Source organism: Lepisma saccharinum, chromosome 8, assembly GCF_977018435.1.
Source record: "Lepisma saccharinum chromosome 8, izLepSacc3.1, whole genome shotgun sequence".
Taxonomy (NCBI): domain Eukaryota; kingdom Metazoa; phylum Arthropoda; class Insecta; order Zygentoma; family Lepismatidae; genus Lepisma; species Lepisma saccharinum.
Genome location: NC_139236.1, coordinates 85233249 through 85252743, shown reverse-complemented (window position 1 = coordinate 85252743; position 19495 = coordinate 85233249). Strand labels below are relative to the sequence as shown.

The following is a 19495-nucleotide window of genomic DNA, read 5'->3' as shown; positions in this document are numbered from 1 at the left end:
GATGGATACGACGCAGACTCCAAGACCATCTATCAGTATCATGGGTGTTACTTTCATGGTTGTCCTAATTGTTTCAAGGAAAGAAACAGTCCGGTATCGAAGAAAATACAGTCCGATCCAGCGGACACGATGGGAGCCCGATATGAGCGAACCCAGAGAATATCGGATCTATTTCGTAAGTTGGGCTATACAGTAGTCGAAATGTGGGAGTGCGAGTTTCTCCAGATATTAAAAGATCGTCCTACACTGAGTAGCGAGTTGGAAGAGCACCCCACGTTCCAATGTCTACCGTTGAGAGTGCGGGATGCTCTATATGGAGGTCGGGTGGAAGTGTTCAAAATGTACTCATCGACGTCAGGTTCCGAGGAGAAGATAAAATATTTCGACATTACATCCTTGTATCCTACGGTAAATAAATTCGCCAAGGCCCCGGTAGGTCATCCGGAGGTGTTATTCGGTGAGAATATACCCACAACGGAGGATATGTTGGAGATGGATGGGATTGTAAAAGTACGAGTACTACCACCGAAACGATTGTACATTCCTGTGTTACCGTTGAGGACCGGTGGAAAACTGTTGTTTCCTTTGTGTCGTACATGTGCAGTATTGTGCGATCAGTTAGAAGGAAAAAAAGATGGGTGTCAGCATACGGATGAGGAGCGAGCTATTGTGGGAACGTGGGTGTTGGATGAAGTTCGTGTTGCTGTGGAAAAAGGGTATAAGATTCTGAACGTGTACGAGGTGTGGAAGTACAAAGTGAGTGTTTACGATCCTCGAACCCAGACTGGCGGTTTGTTCGCTCAATACGTGGACACGTTCCTTCAGATCAAACAGGAGAGTAGCGGTTGGCCTTCATGGTGTACGGATGAGAAAAAAAAAGACGAGTATCTTCTACGTTATCGTGAACACGAAGGGATCGAACTTCGAAAGGAAAAAGTGGAAAAAAATCCTGGTTTACGTGCAGTGGCGAAACTATGTTTGAATTCATTGTGGGGTAAATTTTGTGAAAATCCAAACAAACCCCAAACGACCATAATCAAACAACCACGAGATTTGTTTGAAAAATTAAGTGAACCGGGTATCGAAGTAAAACAGCTGTTGTTTGTGAACGACGATACAGTTTTTGTAAACTGGACGTACCTGGATGAATGTACACCCACCAACAAAAAGGGTAACGTCGCCATAGGAGCGTACACGACCACATTTGCCAGACTGCGTCTATATAAGTTGTTGGACGTTTTACAGGAGGATATCTTGTATTGCGACACGGATAGTGTGATATTCAGGGAGACAGACACGAACCGAGGTAAATTACGTTTGGGAGATTATCTCGGTGATTTGACAGACGAGTTGGCGGAATTTGGTGAGGGGTCCTACATTCGTGAATTTGTAGCTGGTGGACCGAAGAATTACGCATTAAGTGTATGGTCGCCGGAGAAACAAAAGGAATGTCGAGTGGTGAAAGTGAAAGGAATAACATTGGACTATGGTACGAGTATGACAATTGATTTCGATGTTATCAAGGAATTTGTTATGACACTTGAGGAAAAAAGACAGATTACAGTACGATATCCGAAAAAAATCGCCAGAAAACGTCCGTTTATTCTGGTAAGCGAACCGCAGGAGAAAACGTACCGGGTTGTGAACACAAAAAGGCGTTTGAAAAATGACACTTTCGACACACTACCATATGGGTACCAAGATTGAGAACATAAATGAAGACGCGTGTGGGACCACCAGATTAGTAGCTGCGATGGCACTGAGATGGAAACAACCGTTTCGTTGTATCGTTGCCGGACCGAGTGGTTGCGGAAAATCAACATTTGTAACCAATTTGCTGCGTAACCGCAAGGACACGATCGAAGGAGATTTTACAAACATTCTTTGGTGTACAGGGTCAAATTTCCATCCGCCGGATATAAAGGGTGTGGAACACTATAACGGAATACCTGACTACAATGTGATCACAAGTCATAGTCCGTGTCTGGTGATCCTGGATGATATGATGACGGAAGCGTACAACGATAACGGGGTGTCAGATTTGTTTACGAAAATGTCGCATCACAATTGCGTGAGTGTGTTACTTCTAACGCAAAATATATTCCCCAAAGGTTCAAAAGCACGTGATATAGCCTTGAACGCTAACTACATGGTTATATTTAAGAATCCCAGAGACCACTTGCAAATATCAACGTTGGCACGTCAAATCTACCCGGGGGTGTGGAGAAACTTTGAAAAACTATTTAAGGAATGTACGCGAGTGCCGTACAGTTATTGTTTGCTGGACTTCACTCAGGACACACCCGAACCGCTCCGTGTACGATCGGAATTGTTTACACAGTCCGAGGACGACAAGAAAAACGGTATTAGTTACTGTGTGGTGCACGTTCCAGATCCTGATCGATGCCTGACCTTCGACCACGATGAGCAAATTTATTCGCTCAAATAGAAGTCTGTTCCAAACACTTCGTTCGGCGCCACCTAGACTTCGAAGAGCTATTTTAAAGGAAGCCGATCCAAAACTGGTGAATACGTTATCCGAGTGCTGTCTGAACGTATTGAACAACAACGTTCCAATCACAAAGGCGACAAAACGTAAACTTGCAAAGTACAAAAACGTGTTACGAAAATTAGCAACAAAGAGCGTACCGTTACAACAGAGAAAACGTCTTCTCGTACAGAAGGGTGGATTTCTTCCCGTTCTTTTAGGTAGCGTCATTAGTGGTTTACTGGGTACATTGTTGAATCGGTGAGCGGCGGTATAGAAAAATGCATTACAAAAAATTGATTCTGATGTCCCCGGAGCAGTTTGAAAAAATCAAAGGGAACGCAGCCAACGTTGAATTAACGGGTTTAGATCAGGAAATGCATCGTATATTATATTCCAAAAACTTGGACGATCACGAAAAATGGTCATTGTATCGTCAGACATTGGACAAGTACCTACGTGTGGTACGTAGGAAGCAGGAGCCTTTGACCATACCGGTACTGACGACGACGACGACGTCGACGACGCCGCCCGAGAAGGTTGGAAACGTAAATAAAGAAGGTGCTACAATATTTAGCGGATTGCCGTGGGTAGAACGTCGTCTGGTGAAAGAGGAAGGTGTGACAACACCGGGAGAAGAAGAGGACGACGACGACGAGGACGACGACGACGACATCGACGGAGGCGAGGAGGGTAAAAAGAAGAAGAAATCACCGAGACGTACTCCTATCAAATCCCGACTACGAAGTGCACGTGGCACAGCGAGCAGAAAACGGTCGAGACACGTAGCATGGGAACCGTTACGGATGTAAACAAGATCCTGGGTGCAGCGTATTATTCACCGGAGAAGGGAGAATCGTTCACCACTGCAGACAAGTTGTGGAAGGTCGTAGACAAGAGGATACCGAAGAAGCAGGTCCAGGAATGGTTGATGGAGCAGGACACGTACACGTTGCATAGACCCAAACGTGTAAAGTACCCGAGAGTAAACTACAACGTGACCAACATTGATGAGCTGTGGGAAGCAGACCTGAACGATCTTCAAAATCTGAAAAGGTACAATCGAGGTTACAAATATTTACTTACTGTAATTGATGTGTTTTCCAAGCAAGCGTTTGCAGTACCCCTCCGAAACAAAACTGGTGTAGAGGTAACGCGATCATTAGGTAAACTTCTCCGAGAGTGTAAACGGAAACCAACGGTGTTACAGACAGATGCGGGAACAGAATTCACCAACGTTCAATTCCAGAAACTGTTGAAACGAGAGGGTATCGAGCATCGTATTCCTAGAAACGCAGACGTCAAAGCAAGCGTGGTGGAACGTTTCAACAGGACATTAAAAACACGTATGTGGAAATATTTTACCACACGTGGAACGTACAGGTATATCGATGTTCTGGGAAAATTAGTTCGAGGATACAACGAATCGTATCATAGAAGTATAGGTATGAAACCTGTCGACGTCAACGAACATAATGTGTATGTGGTGTGGAAAAATTTACAAAAAGGTTCGTCGTCGTCGTCGACGAAACCAGTACCGCTTGTCGCCGACGCAAAAGACAAAAAAGTGTTTCGTACAGGAGATACGGTACGAGTGAGTAAGGTGAAATTACCTTTCGAAAAGGGGTACGTACCGAATTGGAGTCGTGAACATTTCAAAATACACAGAAGAATTCAACGTAAACCTGTTCCAGTTTATCTGGTCGAAGATCTCCAAGGTAACGTGTTGGACGGATCGTTTTACACGGAAGAACTACAGAAAATCATCGTTCCCGAGGAGAAAGAGTACAGGATCGAAAAAATATTGCAACGTCGGAAACGAAACGGACGATTGGAATATAAAGTGAAGTGGCTGGGGTATCCTACGACATTTTCGTCGTGGGTACCTGCAGAAAACGTTCATCGTGTGTCGCCGCAGTAGGAAGGGAGAAAATGGAAAAGCTAGAGAGATTTTACGTGCGTCTCTTCTCGAACAGTTCGATGGATATTTTCCCTCGAAACACAATATCACATTTTACAACAAAATTACCGGAAACAATAGAATTGGACGAAAACTGGGAAGTGGGATTGGTGGAGGTGACATATCCTCTGTATTTTGACAACGTAGTACGGTTGGATGAGACGAGGTCGTTGACGTTTCCGGTTATGCAGTACGCGAATGTCGGTGAATTTGCTCAGGTTATGTTCGGAGATTTGAAAAAGGAACCAAACAAACGAAAATACGTGGATGGTTTTATAAACGATATCGAGTCTATCTTTGGAGGAGGAGTATACGGAGAAGAGGAACCTTCGGTAAAAAGACATAAAAGATCAGAGGGCGACGGCGGCGGCGGCGGCGGCGACGACGACGACGACGACGGTAGAACATTTACGGTGTTACCTATTGCCAGAGAAACCTTGGTGGCCACGGTCGCTGCGGCGACGGCGGCGAACGAAAACAGCATTTTGTATTCGAGACCAAAATCGTACGATTTTCCTCATAACGTTAACAGTGTGAAAATTTTATCCACAGCGAACAGAATTAAAGTGGGTCGAGACGTGATCATGAACCTACCACCGCAGCTGTACACATCGACGAAGGAACTACTAGCCAACATTCACAACCTGATTCCCGACAGCCTGAGTACGGACGAAGTGAAAGACGTGATGATCGACACGGCAAACACGTTACGACAAGTCCTGTACACGATGGAAGAAAAGAAAAACGTAGAGGAGGAGGAGGAGGACGCATCGACGCCGTCAACGGTCACACCATTCAACACGCAACTGATATGTGTATACTGTGATTTGATCCCATATCAAATCGTGGGGGATGCTACAGCACGACTCCTACGAACCATATGTCATGATTTTGCCGCCGCCGGCGCAGGTAACACCGGTCAGCATGACTTTCGAAATGTGCACTATTACCCACTCACCAGATATTCGTTCGAAACTATCGAAATAGAATTTCGAAACGATAAGAACGAAATTATACCGTTTCACGGGAACAGCTCGCCGTCGATGGTGTTACTGGAATTCCGTAAACGTCCACGTCGTCGACTATACGATTGATAAATAAATAGACGTGCATCAATCGATCCCCAGACAGTTGGATACGAACCCCGATCATGACCAATACCATCGTCGATTACTACATTCGGCAGGCACAAACAGGTCGTGGAATCGGACCGTATTACCAGGGGCGGAGATATCAACGCGGACATGGGATCCTAGGATCGTTTTTTCCTTGGTTGTTTCGCGCCGTGAAACCACTTGTGATGTCCGGAGCCAAGACAATAGGACGTGAGGCGTTACGTACCGGAGCGAATATATTAGCGGATGTGGCTACGTCGGACGGAGCAGCTGTACGAGACATTGTGCGGAAACGTCTACACGAAAGCAAGACAAACCTGCTGACAAAAGCCGAAGCTAAATTAAAAAACATGACCGGTTCCGGTATAAATGCTAGGAAACGAAAACGTGTTGGTCAGTCGAAAGTCGGGTGCAAACGTGTGCGTGTCAGTACAGCAGGTAACGAGCGTCGTCGTCGGCGTAAGACACCCAAGAAGAAAAAGAAGACAACCACCCGTAGCAGCAAAAAGAAGAAGAAGAAGGTCACCACAGTAACCCAGCGTCAGCGTCGTCGTCGTCGCCAACACGGACATAAGGATATATTTTCGCCGCCGTAATCACCTAGAGACAGAATGGAAGGTGTTGCATCGTCACTGGATATTTTCGAGGAGCCATGTATTCAAACAGGCATTGTGGATAATTACACAGAGATTTGTCACCCTATAGCCTCGATAGAAAATCAAAATGTTGTAGAATTTGTGAGTCAAGGAACGGACGAGTCCTACAGAGATCTGGCTACGACCAAACTATACTTAAACCTGATAATGACAAAACTGGACGGTACCCTATTGAAATACAACGACCTTACGACAAAACAGTGGGGAGTTGTGAACAATCTGGCACATTCGCTCTTCTGTCAGTGCTCCGTTTATCTGAACGACAAACTGGTTACCTTTTCGAGCACCAACTACCACTACAAGGCTTTTCTGGAGACGGTAATCGGCTACGGCGAGGATGCGGCGAAAACTCACCTGACATCCAGATGTTTCTACAAGGACACAAAAAATGAAGCGAATGCTGCTACAAACGAGGGTTTTGCAAAAAGACGAGAGTTGTTTCAGTGGGCAGATTCCTCCGCCACGGAGAGCACGGAACTCCAGAACCATGTGGAACTTAGCACCAACCTGCATGCGGATTTTTTCAAGCAAGAAAAGTACCTTCTGAACAACGTCGAGTTGAAGGTTGTGCTCACCAAGGCGAAAAACGAATTCATCATGTGGGGAGACACCCCAAATGCACCGGTAACAATAAAGATCAAGCGAGCAACGCTACACATCCCACATTTCAAACTACACCCAACCTACCTGTTGGCACACAGTAGAGCGCTAGAGAAGAGTAACGCAAAATATTTTTTCAAACGATCCGAGTTGAAAACCTACACCGTTCCGGCCGGAGGAAAATCCCTGACACTGAACAACATCACCAACGGAACAATTCCAACCTTTCTGATATTCACAATGGTTCCAAACAACGCCTTCGTGGGGAGCGGAGACACGAACCCGTTTTACTTGACACCCGAATCCTTGAACTACTTTGCATTGTACCTCAAGGACCAGCTGGTACAGACGGCGCCCCTGGAACCGAACTTTACATCCGGAAACTATGGAGACATCACACGAGCATACGATACACTCTTCACAGGAACAAATATTTATCATGCAGACAAAGGGCACATGATCACCAGAGAAATGTTTACCAACGGTTACTTCATGTTATGTTACCAGTTGACACCCGATCAATGCGATGACCCGTCATGCAGAAGTTTACCAGATAAAGGGGAGGTACGCATCGAAGCGAGATTCAATGCACCCTTGACACGGTCCATGACGTGTTTGATATACCTCCTCTATAACACTTCGGTGGAGGTCTCAAAAGAGAGGAGCGTCATTTACAACTACTCCGGATGAACACGTACGACATCCACAACGTACTCTCTGGAGATGCTGTGACCGGAGACGTTTTCCACGGTGTTTACCCGAGTGATATTCTCGCCGACGTGGTAGTTACAAAAAAACCAGCAGCCCTCGTTGCTAACACTCATCCGTCCACCAAAAACGGAGAACATTGGGTCGCCGTGTACATCGACAAGGAAGGGTACGGCAAATATTTCGACTCCTACGGAAACATTCCTATTCAGCCAGCCTTTGCCCGGTTCATGAATCGAAACTGCATATCGTGGGAGTACAATCCACGTCAGTATCAAGATTTGTTCAGTACCGTCTGCGGTCACTATTGCTGCATATACCTACGTCACGAATGCATGCGAGTTCCCAAACGACCCTTTCACGTACACTTCACAAACGACCATGTCCGAAACGATCACATCGCGATTCAAATGTTTGGTGCGTATTTTTCGCATCCTCCTTCTACCACTACTCCCACCCCGACTAGCTGTACCATTAACCCTAATATACAATGTGTGCAATCATGTTGTAGACTCATCGATCGTTTCTCTTGTTCCTGTTGTTGCAGACATTAAGAAACTGAAGGCGGTACCTGTCACTGCTCACCTGGAGATCATCTTCCTGGACGACGACGACGACGACGACGACACCGAAGGCGACGGCAGCGGCGACGACAAACACCTCACAACAGCGACCATTCGACATAAGAAGAAGAAGAAGAAGAAGAAGAAGACAAAGAAAACGCATCGCGGACGTCGATAATGGAAACAACGACGACGACGACGACGACTACGACGACGTTCCCGGCGGACACCACGATCACCAACTCCACCAGCGGGCATGTGATTTGCCTACGGCAATCTCTAGAATATCTGTCTCCAACTAAAATTATAATTCTAGGGTACGAACTTGGCGGCGGCGACGGCGATACCAATGGACTAGAGAAGTGTTTCCCGGCGGTGCTACTTCGTTTCTCAGAACGAGATGTGCCCCTCTGTTGGACTCTCTTCCGGGACCTGCTGCTCAATATCAACTGGAACCAAATAATAACATTTTTCCAAACAGGTGACGGTTACACAAGAGTACTCCGCGACGGCGACGACCACGTGATGGTCGTCCATACAGACTATTTATTTTCAGAACGCATTCTTGTGTTTCTAGTGGGCGACCAACGACTTTGCTTGACACAAGATGAACTGAAACGATTCCTACGAGCACGACGCACGCTGGCAGCCTACATGTGTTACTACGAGGGGTTACACCCACAGGCTGCTGCGTACATGCGATACTGTGTCGCAAAACATAACGTCAGCCGTGATGATGATGTGTCCCACCCACTCGTATGTCCTCGGATCGACCTTCTCAGTGCTGGGCTACTGCGCATCATTCGTGCGCACGTGGCCTCATGTCTTCAAACATAAATACCCAAAGTGAAATACCCACCCGACCAGTTATATTTGGGATCCTGTGACCGTCGCTGCTGCTGCTGCTCGAAAGACCCTCGTCACCCACTACTACTACTACTACTACTACTACTACTACTAGTACCACCATCAATGGCCGCCGCCGCCGCCGTCGACCCCCGAGCAATTGTCTTCACCGTGGATGACGCCTTCGAGGTTTCCGTTGTTGGCGAAAAGGATGACACTAGGATCGTGTTCCGGAAGGATGGTTCCCGAATCAGTCTCGGCACGGACAAATATACAGAATTAACCAAATCAATGGGACTTCTTACAGACATTTTCCACGACCGTCGTCTAGATTGCAGCAAACGACGTATGGTAAAATGTGTACTTACACCCGACTTCAGCATCATCATTCAGGATTGTGCTCGCAACTTCACGGTAACCCTCCAGGATGGCGGCGAGATCCTGCTACTGGACGCACGACAATGGGAGACCTTCATGCACATGTATCACCCTATATTGAAGACCTACTACCGACACTGGCACGCCCAATGAAACCGGAGACTACCAGAACTACTACTACTACTACTACTACTACTACTAACACCACTATATGTATTCTCTAGTATATGAAGCTTGTACGTACTAACACTACAAACAAAGAAAAAATAAATAGTTTAATACACATTTATTACGTTTTTTCATTTCACATGTATATTTTTTGTAGAACCGCAATACGTGCACGGCACAGAACGCAACAATCCGTGGTCTTCACGGCACACGATGCACACACCAGAAAATGACCACACGGTAGGTAAGCTATCTGTCTCTGATGCACATAACAGATGACACAGTGTTGATTGTCCTCCATGTTCACATTCACCGCAGGGGCGATAACGGCCGTTGCGTCCAACTCTTTCTCCTCTTCCCCATCCACGTCCGAGGAATCGGTTGCTGCTGCTGGTGATGCTGCTGCTGCTCCAGAGATACCTTTATAGAGTTTTGTAGCTGGAGGTTGCTCCGCGTCGGCGACGGCGCCGTCGACGACAGTGGATGTCGCCGCAGACAGACCGTCTGCGATCATCAGACGAAGGTAGATGCACTGAGGGTACCATTTTCTGTGTTCTATCCATGGATTTTCGCCCCGCTGCCATTGGTACAGACGTAGTCCACAGTAGTAGCATCGAACCACGTCCCCGAATCCACTGTAGAAGAATCCGGCGTCCGCCATTTCCTCCGGTCGAATGGTTATCGACTCGGGCCAAAGTGGACTGTATGTCGACAGGCGACCCTGGTAATCGGCGTAGGTCGGAAACATCGGGTACCTCCTGTTGATGCACACGGAATTTGGATCGGCACTTCCGAGCCTACGTTGCAGTTCGGTACCCAGCGGAGACGTGGAGACAGCGGCGGCGGCGGCGTCCATACCATACACTCTCGTGAAACTCACTACCACCACCACTACTATTACTACTGCTGATGCTACTAACTCAGCACGTCCTCCTCGAAAACGGTCGTTTGGAAACGAAGGGGGCCCCCCGCACAATGCCAGGCATGGCCGCAGGCCATGCTTGGCCTTGTCACACACACACACACACACACACACACACACACACACACACACACACACACACACACACACACACACACACCGGGTTTGTGTCCTACGAAACATATATATCTATCTACCCGATAGGTTACTACTACTACTACTACAGTTTACTCTGATCAACCAAGTCCGAGCGGCGGGATTCGAACCCTTCTCCTCTAGGCTAATCGGGAATCGAACTATCTTCTTCACAACACGTCATCTGCTGGACCCTTTTTACGCTATAGCGTGCTTCTCGGTCAGCCAAGTCCGAGCGGCGGCGGCGACGGGATTCGAACCCTCCTCCTCCTCCTCTAGGCTAATCGGGAATCGAACCATTTTGTCTCCACAGAACCCGCCGCCACCGTCGCCGCCAGCTGGACCTCTTTTAGGCAACAATGTCCACCTTACGCTATAGTGTGCTTCTGGAATCCAAGCGCCGGCGACGGCGGCGGGATTCGAACCCGCCTCTAGGCTAATCGGGAATCGAACCATATTCTTCTTATGTCTCCACAGAACCCGCCACCGCCGCCGGCGGGACCTCTTTTAGGCAACAATGTCCACCTTACGCTATAGTGTGCTTCTCGAATCCAAGCGGCGGCGGCGGCGGGATTCGAACCCTCTAGGCTAATCGGGAATCGAACCATATACTTCTTCTTATGTCTCCACAGAGTATCGAACCCGTCGCCGTCGGTGGGACCTCTAGACAACAACAACACTATATCTTATCCGCCGCCGCTATTCTGTCTCCCACGGTCGACGATAAATACAAAACATTACATGTAAGGATGCATACCGGACAAGTTAGGTGAGTGGTTTACGTGACAGACTTCGAATTCAAAGGTCGTAGGTTCGAATCCTCGTCCCGACAACCACACACCTAACTTGTTCTGTATTTTCACAACCATTACTACATGTTTGTTCCACTTTTCCTCTCTCTCTCTTTCTTTTTCGCTCGCCGCCGCTACTCTCTACTCTGACCTTTTATGCTGACCCCATAACATATTACGTTACCATATGTAATCGACCGCATAACATACTCGAAACCTACATCAAGACAACTTTCAGTAATTCTCCTCTTAGGTACTTTCTCTACCCGATTCCACTCTACAGCTGCTGACCCACAATCACCGGTATTTATTCTGCAAAATATTTTCTTGTTAGCACAATCATACTACAGAACCATCATGGATACACGCTACTCTTCGTCGTCGTCGTCGTCGTCGTCGCAGCTACCAAACACTATCGCTGGTGTAAGTATTCTTTTTCTATCACAACTCATAGCAGAACCCCCGAACAACAACAACAACAACAAAATCTCGGTCAGTGATTTTTTATTCACCTATTGTTGTGTACAAACACATCATCATAGTACTCGACACCATCACCATTATTCTTATTTCATATCGTACTTTGCCGCAAGGTTTTTATCGACACCTACAAAATTTTCTTTACGAAAAAATTTGTACAAATCATAGCTGCTTCGTAGGGTCCAATGGGATTTTACAGGATCTTGTAGCACATTTTGAAAAAAAACATCGATCTCCGGACTTTCCTTCCGCATCTGCTGCATTGTTGTATACAGGGCGATCAATCCTTGTATCTCCTTCTCTATGCGCATGGCGTTCGCTTCTAGTATCTGAAGAAATTCGTTCGTGTGCTCCCTCCGCACAATGTATTGCAGATAGTACGACGTCTCGTTACTATCCTTGCTGTCTTGCTCGCAAGGCTCGCCTCGGTGTGTTTTCTTGCAGGGTAGGCAATACTCCCCTGGGAAATTTTGTGATCCTCCTCCTCTTGGTGATGGGCCCTGTGAATACAAAACAAATCACACTACTTCATCCATCTCACACACACACACATACTTATGGTGATTTTGTTTTCTGTCCAGGTTCGAACCGTGGACACCTTACAGAGAGATACGATTGAGGTGGACGGACGTGTCATCTGGCAGTCGTCATGCGTATTGGAACGTCGCGCTGACGTGATTTATTTGCCATTTGCAGCGACTCCTAGTGACGGGGTGCCTCTGAATCTACCACCACCACTACCTCCCCATTTACAACCTTCAGCACCCCCACTTTCCCCTCCACAACCTCAATCACAACATCCTCCTCCTCCTCCTCCTCTATCACGGACCTCCACATTCGTCCCGCCGCGGGCTAACATCCCCGCCGCAACCTCTACTATATCTCGCTCACCTTTAATGGCATTATATCCAACGGGAATAGCAGCGCATACAGCAGCGATCAAACAAGAGGACCCTTTACCACTGGTGTGCAAACGATCACCAACCTCTCCATAAGGTAAGTAACAAACTGTTTAGACACACACTCACCATACTATATTCCGTACTTTGTTTATTCCTTGGCGAATAAATCTGATGCTAACAGTGACGGGGACGAGGTGCTCGACGAATCTTCCACGGTCACAATTGAATCTTCCTTTTTTTCGTCTTCTCCGTCTTCTTTTGTATTCTCTGAACTTTTCGTCGACACCACTTCTTCTTCTTCTGTCTCCTCTTTTCTTTCTGTCAATGAGGATAACATAGATGTTAATTTCACACGTTTATTCTCACTGCCAGGAAAAAATGAGGAGTACAAACCCTCTTTCGATTGAGCATGTTGGTCAAAAAAACTGCCGAACACACTATATATCGGTAAATATTTATCTTTTTCCACATAATGACACTCAACTAAATTCATATCATCCGGCATGTCCCCCATGAACATATCCCCTATTGTGTGTCTCGGTGTCAGACGACCATGAAACAGACTTAAATACCCCCACACCGCATTCCACCCATACAGAAATTCGTCGTGCGCAGCATCCATAGCTTCCTTTAAGCGCGACATTTTACCCGTATCCAAAATAAAACAATTTTGGAAACCACCCACTCTTCCTATCGTATGCTCACCCACTTTACATCTAACAAACTCCTCCAAAGTAGCATATAGAGTACCTTTCGGCATACTTATATGCTCTAGATCTAATTTCATCGGATTACCTTTTCTAATTTCATATTGCGTCGTACATTTTTTTAACGACCACACTTCCTTCCCAAAATTCACCCTCTCCCTCTCCATACAAACACACTTTTGCCTGAAATTGTCTTCCGCAGCATGAATGTAGTACGGACCACTTAATTCCCCGGTCCGTAACATCTCGCGAATCACAGACTCATCATCAGTCACGAAACTAAAATGATTATACGCAGGTAATCTATTGTGGAGCATGAACGACTCGCACATACGAACTTTTTCATTTTCCACATTCGTTTCGAACCTACATTTTTCGCTTGGTCCGTAAAACCATTTCGCCATCGAAAACGGATCGGCGTCATCGTGTTTACCCATTGTTATTAACATCTCCCCTTTACCACCAATCTCCACGTCCACACAAAAACGCCAATATAACATGTTGTTCGACATTTTGTTTGACCTAACACAATCAATCGAAACAAACAAACCTTCAATCCAACCTGTAACGATACAAAACGTTTATATTATTACCATACTCTAACGTACCACTCGAACCAAACACATTCTCCCCCAATACCACATATTTACCTACTCGTTACTGCTAGAACCTGCTGCGGATGCAAACAAAATCACACCACACATCGGCTCTGTACTCTCAATATATACACTTACGCCAAGGACACATTACCCAAACAAGTACCGACAACACCACTTACGTATTCACGGAACGCACTCCCATCTACATCTTATGCTCACAACCTTGACAACATACCACGGACCGGACAACCTTGCCGCACCTACAGACATCGCACTCACCTTGACATTATCCCTCCGACGACGACGACAATTCAAACCACTTTTACTAACCCACATTCCCGAGCGTCGCGCAACGCACTACAAAGCTGTACCGACAAACGCCTCCGGCTCCAGACTCGCCGGCCTTGCGAAACAAACATCTCACTCACCTTGTACATGTTCCCCCACTCTTAAACAACCACATTCCCGGCTGTATATACTCTAACACTCATTACCTATTCAGTTCACATTTTACTCGCCTTTCCTTCTCAATAACGAAAACACATTCAAGATTTATAACGCCGTCTTATTTATTCTTCTCTATCACTCGTTTCAGATACCGCCTGCCATCAGCACGGACCTTACCATCATCTACACGAATCAGCAGCGCCACGGAAACCGATGTAGCACCTATTCAGCACCAATAAACTATAACATCTACAGCAGCTTTGTATTTTTTCACAACACCTACGTCAACGACACACACACACACACACACACACACACACACACACACACACACACACACATGTTTTACTCATACCTTCTAGAACCTCTGTCGCCCGGATAGCTCAGGCGGTAGAGCATTAGGCTTTTAACTTAATGGTCCAGGGTTCGAATCCCTGTTCGGGCGAAAGCTTTTTGTTTTTCAAACAACGTCATCGCTTCTTATGCTCATCTACAAACTCCTACGCTTTCGGATACTTACGTAACCTCACGTACGATTGCGTCATACTCGCCTACACCCTCCCCCATCGTCCAAAGTTAAATATCTACCCTCATTTGCATAATTTCAAGGTAAACAACTTTTATAGCCTATGATACAACTACTTACTTTAACCAGTATTGCCCACATGTACCCATTTCTTAAAGGCTTCAGCTATGTGCAAAGGAAGAATTTCCCCTGAAATCACGTACCCCGGGAATCGACCGCGTGGCAGTCAGACGCCTTACGGACTGGGCCACCTCTACTTTCAATGTCTATCTCTGGCACCTTGTAATCAGGCGGTCTCGAGTTCGATTCCTAATGTCCCCTTTCAGAGCCATTATCTGCCAAGAGGCTTTACATTGTCATGCGCGTTGTCAGTGCATCGAGTACCATCCTAGCTATTTCTTAGCTTTCTTAGATTAGAGTCCGTTACTATATATGTACTTTTCACGTAGCTACCCAATTAACCTAACGATGCTGGGTCAACACCGACATTTTGGAGTTCCCATGGGGATCGAACCCGGTACCGTTCGCGCCAGAGGCGAGAGCTCTTTGTATTTCTATTGAAAATCACTTAAATGGCAAAAATGTAAGAAGCCAGTTCAAATCCCTCCCTATTAGCCTATAAACCATTTCTTGAATTCCTTACCATCTAGATTAACCTTTTAAAAAATTGAGACATAAAAGTCAAAATATGAAAATGTAGAGGAGATCATAGAGAAAAACATTTGATTAAAATAACCATGAAAGTAGTTTTTGGTAACCAAATATTTGCTTTTAGGCGAAAAACGATTGTTCACGAAAACAAAAGCTTTTTAGAAATCGTGTGCATTATACAAATAATATACTTCTAATTTAGTAAGGCTTCCGAGCTTTCGAGAGCTAACGTCACTCTCATCTTCCGGAAGCCTTTCCGGAAATCACCTGGCTGATTGCCCGAGAAAACCTGTTCAATACAAATTTTTGTTTACAAGCAAAACTGTTTCGTTCATTCAAACATATCGACCTCCCCGATGGTGTAGTGGTAACGTCGTCGCCTTGTAATCAAGGGGTCTCAGGTTCGATACCCAGTGAAGGCAGTGGTTCGATTCCCACTTTAAAACTGTAGGTCCAGTCCCGATCATCCTTTCTGTGCATAAAGTGGACTTAAATCCACAAATCATTCAAGCATATCTGTTTTCTTCCGCGTGGTAAGAGTAACGTGCTGCCAAGCCAATGGTACTAGGTTCGAATCCTGGACAAGGACATTTCACTGTCTTCGTTCCTTCGCTTATTTCATCGCAGCGACTAGCCCAGAGGGAGAGAAGAGCGACGTAGAAACAACACGGAAGAAATTACGGTGAACCCATCCATACCGTTTTACCGTAACGACCTCAAATCACCATACCCTTGGCGGAATCATGGCACATACCATAAAATCCAAAATCTGGCTTATGCAAGTGAGGGGTGGGGGGCGGGGGGACGTTGGGTGGGGGGGAGGATTTTGTTTTGTTGAAAATCTCAGTCGTTAGGCGAGCTCGAGCGGGGGATTTAACTAGGCAAATCCCGATAATCGTCGCGCGGACAGAGCCATCTTACGGCCGAACGTGACACTAAACCAGGATTAATTGTTTGAGGCAGGACGCACCTGAGGGAGCTAGGGGGAAGGATAGCCCCCCACGCGATAAGCAATTCAGGATAAAAGGGAACGCGCTGGAAGGGAAATTAAAGGAACAAAAACCCATTCTAAATAGACACCTGGGCTCGTAGCAACAGTCTGACTTTATGTTTGTGCCCGGATTTGCTTGTAATTACAAGCGTGGACGCGAGCTATGAAAATATGATGCTATAAAGGTTGTTTTCTTTGTTTTGCTGCCACTTTACCTCCCGCTGCTCTTTACTTTAACCCCAGGATATTCCTCATAGTGCAAATAATTTAACGCTATACTCAGAACACGAATGCGGGAATTATCGTATGACTTATGTACATCTGCATGTAGCTCTCCTGGTTCAGAGAGGCTGGGCAATGGCTAAGATAGATATAAATGTATTGCGTTTGCACCATCAAGGATTTCGGGGTGCAAAAGGGGCGGCAATTTTTGAAGACACCCAAATGCCAAATTCTCTTGGGCCTAGTAGGCTCTGAACTGCATTTTTCAGGGTAACGATGTTCTGGCGCCTTGACTTCCAGGGCCTCCCAGATGGCGCAAAGGTAGCGTCGTCGCCTTGTAATCAAGAGGTCCCGAGTTCGATACCCGGTGAGTCCCAGATGGTTCTGATCCCACTTTAAACTGTAGGTCCAGTCCCGGTTAGCCTTACTGTGCATAAAGTGGACTTAAAACATCAAATCAATCAATTGTATAGTCTCGAACCCCGCAGCATGGAGTGGTAAGCCCAAATATTGAATCCATTTACATGTATGTTTTATTATACGTCTCCTTTCTGTCAATTTTGGCTCATTGCAAAGATGAAGATATTAAGATGATCATACCGGCTGAGTGTGCAGACGCCAGTAGGATTAGAAAGCAGTAGAGTCCAATTAACAACCAATTAACACCTATTGTTTCTGGCTACTCCTAGTGTTGTAAACAAGTGCATGTGCGTGCACACATGTTCACAACATTAGGTGTTAATTGGTTGTTAATTGGGCTCAAGTGGTTCCAATCCTACTGACGCCAGAGCCTTGTTAGTCTTCGAAATGCATATATGTGTGTGTGTGTGTGTGTGTGTGTGTGTGTGTGTGTTGGGCGGGTCGATTTCAGAATTAGCCAATCAGAAACGTCTAACAACTCATGTGGTCTTGTTGGAATTTCATCGAAAAACGCAGACTCGATCAGGACTCGAACCAGGATCTCTGGCATACCATGACATTGCTCTACCAACTGAGCTACTCGAGCCGGTCTGATTTTTCGCTGCCGCTGTGTGGTAGAGAGCAATGGCACGGTTAAGACAGAGACCCGGGTTCGAGTCCTGATCTCCTGTGTGTGCCAAATCTTCATGCGTTTTTGTTCATATTAACTTGCTTCATGCAGTGGACGCATCATCATTCATCGTCATGGTTGCGAAGTATCAGAATATCCAAGGAAAGTAGGAAAACTACAAAAGAATACAGTCCCCCCCCCGAAATTCCAGACTAAACTGACATTCTTCCTTGGAGGGATAGACAAGACCGAGAACGTCACAGGAATATGCGATTCCCTATCTGAAGCCACAACCTCTTTAACTCCAACGATAGATTAATACTCACAAAGCCACCGCAAGGAGAACATAGACGGATGAAAAATGGTCATCCAGGTTTCAGGTTCGAGTTGTAAAAGAGGTGACCCTAAGTCCACCCTAAGATGGAGCTAAGTCTACTTAATACCTCCAGCGCCCACTAAAAGGCAATATACTCTTTTATTACAACGGATATTCTCTCCTATTGTCCTCACTTATTGTTAATACAAAGACCCCAAACTGGCGAAAACGCCATGTTCCTCCAAGAAAACTGGCATTAAAAGGGACTTTTGGATGTAAGGGGGTTCCCCGGTGCGGAGGTCTGTGGCTATTGTTGTAGCTTAGCTAAGCTCGGACGTCTGAGTGGACAAACGGTTTAGGAAAAAAGAAGAGTCGAAATGCCCCAGCTCGCTGACCGCATGGTCATTTGGTATTACAAGCATCTCTTCTGGGGATGTCGGATTAACTTGAGCATTTCCGACAGTGTTGCCAGTGCGTGGTCTTTACTTCCACTGCCGTGTTGGGCAGGAGGTCCTTCTTTGAGGGATGAATACACAGTTTTTATTTTGACAACGTTGGCAACTGACAACAACGATTAGAAAGTGTCCCTTTGAAAGGATCTGAATTTCGGAAACTACCAGAGACTTGTTTGACTTAGTCAATAGTACAATGCTATATTATTCTATTCCGCTCTTCCCTCTTCGATCCGTCAGGTACTGAACCGAAGACTGCTTGATTGCAAGGTGATTTACCGTCTACGGAAGGTAAGGAGTCGAGTCGCAGGTCTCCCCTATGGTGTAGTGATAATATCGCCTTGTAATCAAATGGTCCTGAGTTCTATTCCAGGTTTAAGCATATTACACAGTGGTTTTGATCCCATTCTAAACTGCAGGGCCAGTCCTGGTTAGCCTATCTCAGCTTATAGTGGACTTAAAAAGAAACGCTTGGAACAAGTCTTGGTCTCATTAGCAAAGAGACCAGGACTACCATTTAAAACTCGAAAGAAAGAGAGTTAGACAGATAGAGAGAGAGAAAGAGAGCGAGAGCGAGAGACAGGGCTAAAAAGATATGAGAAAAGAGAATTGTAAATCGAGGGAGAGAGAGAGGGGGTAAACAATATTGGAGAGAAAAAAAGAGGGAGTAGAAGAAATAAGTCAAGAAGGTAGTAGAAGAGAAGGGAAGAACAATAAAGAAAAGATGAGAAATAAAGGTAAACAGAGAATATAAGAGAGAAAGAAAGAACAAGAGCTAAAAGATGAGAAAGAAAGAGGGAGGGGTCAAACAGAAGAACAAGAGAGAAAACATGAGATAGAGA

The 19495-nt window shown here is 45.9% G+C and overlaps 1 protein-coding gene and 1 non-coding gene across 3 annotated transcripts in view; one reads left to right on the top strand and one right to left on the bottom strand.

Annotated features, from left to right (window-relative positions):
* dve (SATB1_N and homeodomain domain-containing protein dve) overlaps window positions 1-19495 on the bottom strand; it is a 214970-nt gene that overhangs the window by 33666 nt on the left and 161809 nt on the right. The gene's annotated exons all lie outside the window — the stretch shown is intronic.
* Window positions 14838-14910, top strand: TRNAK-UUU (transfer RNA lysine (anticodon UUU)). The gene has a single exon. It is a non-coding gene; the product is annotated as a tRNA-Lys (tRNA).